This window comes from Morone saxatilis, unplaced genomic scaffold (genome assembly GCF_004916995.1).
Source record: "Morone saxatilis isolate NCDOM2014 unplaced genomic scaffold, NCSU_SB_2.0 Contig19, whole genome shotgun sequence".
In the NCBI taxonomy this organism is placed as follows: domain Eukaryota; kingdom Metazoa; phylum Chordata; class Actinopteri; family Moronidae; genus Morone; species Morone saxatilis.
In genome coordinates, this window is record NW_023339751.1 from 11,269,942 (window position 1) to 11,273,159 (window position 3,218).

Sequence of the window (3,218 nt, forward strand, 5' to 3'; positions counted from 1 at the left end):
GTGTGTGTGTTTGTATGTGTGTTGGGCTGACTGAGTAATCTCTGCAGGCAACTGTGATGGTGTTTTATATTCTCACAATCACCTGGAGAGATTGTGCAGTTTGTCTAATATGCCTTTTTAAAAAAAAAAACCTCAAACCCAAAACATAAACCCCTAAACTGTGTCTTCATTTCATCTCCATTCTCCGTATCGTGAACCGCAGAAATCGCCATTCATCATTTTCTGTAACATGTTAGGAGGAGACGAAGTTGTTTACCAAAGGTTGGCTAAAAAAACGTCTGTCTATGTGGAATGGTGATCAAAGAGGATTTCACACTCTAGCTTAAGGTAATGATCGTTGCACAATAGAGGTAATGTTGCCATGGGACACTTTTGCTTAATCTTTTTATGCCTCACTGTTACAAGTCAAAACAGTTAGTGGTTGTTTAAAAGAAGAAAAAGGTGGAGATTATTGAATTACAACCCTGAATAAGGGCCAACAGGTGCAGTCCACCTGGAAGAAAACGTGTTTCACACTTTATACTCCTCTTTGATGCTGTGCAAGCTGCTCACTCGCCACAGATAACAACCACCACCGAGATCCTACAACCCTCCTGTCAGCCCCCCCACACACAAACAACTGAAGGCCTACTGTGTGTATATATACAGAATATTACTCTTCACTCCCTGTAATGTAATATCTGACACATCTGCATTTTTTCTTCATTACTACTACCAATCCTCCTGTCGCCTGAGCTCTTTCCCCACTCTTACCCCTCCTCCACTTCTGATTTTCCTATCTCATCCCCTTCCCCTTGCGTTCTGCTGTGTTTTGGTGAAATCTCAGCTGGCAACTGTGAGTCGTTCACTAGCTGCTCTCACAATGGCCTCTGGGATTATGCTAAACACAGCGCCTCGGCTGTTCTCCCCATCGACCGGCGTCAGCGACGCCCTTTGGAGCACACAGGAAAGAGATGGAGGGCTCTCAATGAAGATGTCACTGCAATTACACAAACGCGTTTCACAGACACCCTCTCTGTCTGCTCTTCCTTCTCTCGCATCCCCCTTCCCCACTTTTAAAAAATTTCTTTTCGACAGTCTTTTGAAGTGCAGCCTCATCTCTTGCAGCTCTTTCATAATGCATGCCCATTTTGAATTTGCATGAATTCACTTTCCAGATGCTTCTGCTGCCATCTTGACTTACAATGATGTGTACTGTACAGTATTGGCTATTGTATTATTGTAGGATGAAAAGAATAATAATGGCTTGTTTTTGGGTAATTTTTGTATCGCTTCTCTCACCATTAGGACATATTGCAGAAGAACCAAATGTGTTGTAAACTTCTCAGCTTTGGTTGCCCCTGCACTGATATTGGGGTGAAGGAAGAGCTTTCTGATGTGGATGATACTGCATCAGGAACTGATTGGCTGATGCTCAATAGCCAACAGTACCTGATGCATTGCCTTCAGCATCGAAAGAAACATCACAAAGTACTGGCTCCTTTTCATGCTCAGAAAAATGTACTCTATTAGTGTATTAGCCCTTTGTGCATAAGTTTTACATTTAAATTGTTAAACAGTGATAATGGACAGATTCTCTGCAATATACTTTACACATTTGCCACGTGGTTACCCTAGAGTGTGTGTGTACATGTGCATTGTTGGCTGGGGGATTAGGTAATAATGATCAGAGATGTTGTGAAACTCAAAGCGGTACTTAAGTTAAGCTAAGACTCAATCTATCACTCTTACATTTAAATGTATGTCCGTGCTATCTGGTGTATTATGTTCCCCACTTAAGTCCAAATGGGACACCTGGGTCTTTTGAGGTCATATTAGTGCATTTTTCCTGCAGGCCAACTTTTTGGTACAAATACTGTTTAAATGCATTCGAATGCATTTTTGCACAGATATCCAAATGTACTGCACCAGTGCTCGCTTCAGTGTGAGAAGGATTATCTGCTTTGACTTCAGTAAAATTTCTGCAGAGACTTTCTCACACCTAGAGGTGCTCCCCGGGGGACACACCCACCTCTGCCTCGCCTCTGTGATTTGCAAGCACGACTGTCTCCTTTGGTTCCAGCGAGGAATACGACTAGGGGGAATGTTGTCTCATCCCCTCTTTCATCAGTCTTGGATAAAATCTTCTATTAATCTCTACAAACTGTTTCAAAACGGCTTTGATTAATCAAGCGCTTTATCTAAATGTCTCTGCCTTTTTTGTACATCTATTGAATAGCTTGCCAAGTCAAATAAACTTTTAGAAAAGAGTCCAGCCTTCTGCAGTTATTGTTTGGGTAATCTGTGTTTGTACAGTTATTTATTTGCATATATTTCTAAAGTTTATTCCTGTGCCGAATTCTGTATCGGTTCATTCAGTTATGTGAGCAGATGTGAATATCCATACAATGAAGGATCAGAACTCTACTATGAAAGTCCCAGTTTTAATGTGTTTAACCTGGTAAACTAACTGATTACAAGTTAAATATTCACATTAAAGATTAAACGCTGGATTTGTGTGTTGGAAGAGAATAATCTGCTCTTGCCAGGAAAAGTTTGCGTTTGACTTTGCACCTACAGGATATGGCACCATGCAGAATCTATCTGCAATCCTCTCATCCTGTGAAAGGTCAGAAGGTCAGCATTAAAGGAGCTGGTGCCAAGTCCATCTCTATCCACTCATATCAGCAAGCTGTTGGCACACACACATACTTATGAACACAAAAACACACAATCACTTGCTGTCTCTTCACCCATGGGAAATCCAGGAAGCCATGCCAATTTCAGCAGATGTTCCTGAAGCGCAGGCATCTTGTAAACACCATGAAATGTATTAGAGGCTAATGTAGTGCTTGCTGACAGAGGTCTTCAACACGTGATTGGATTTTACCACCTGCTGCACACACACACACACTGTGCACATACATGTACACAGGCTCTGAAGTCCCTCACAGCATGACAGGGTCTGTATGATGGAGGCTCGTCCTTAAATAACATACAGAAATGGTGCAGGCCTATAACAATTAAATGGCTCCAGACTTTCTCCAACACAACTATTGAAATCTTATAAAAAAAATAAGGACAATATCCCTCCAAACTCTCTATGGGAGTGTTAAAAGAACTGTGGTACAAAAAGGGGGACACAGACTTTATGGAAACTTAACTGATTAATCTATAATTTGTGTAATGGCATCAATAAATTCTAGGCTTAACTGCATGTTCCCCAAAGCAGAGATACA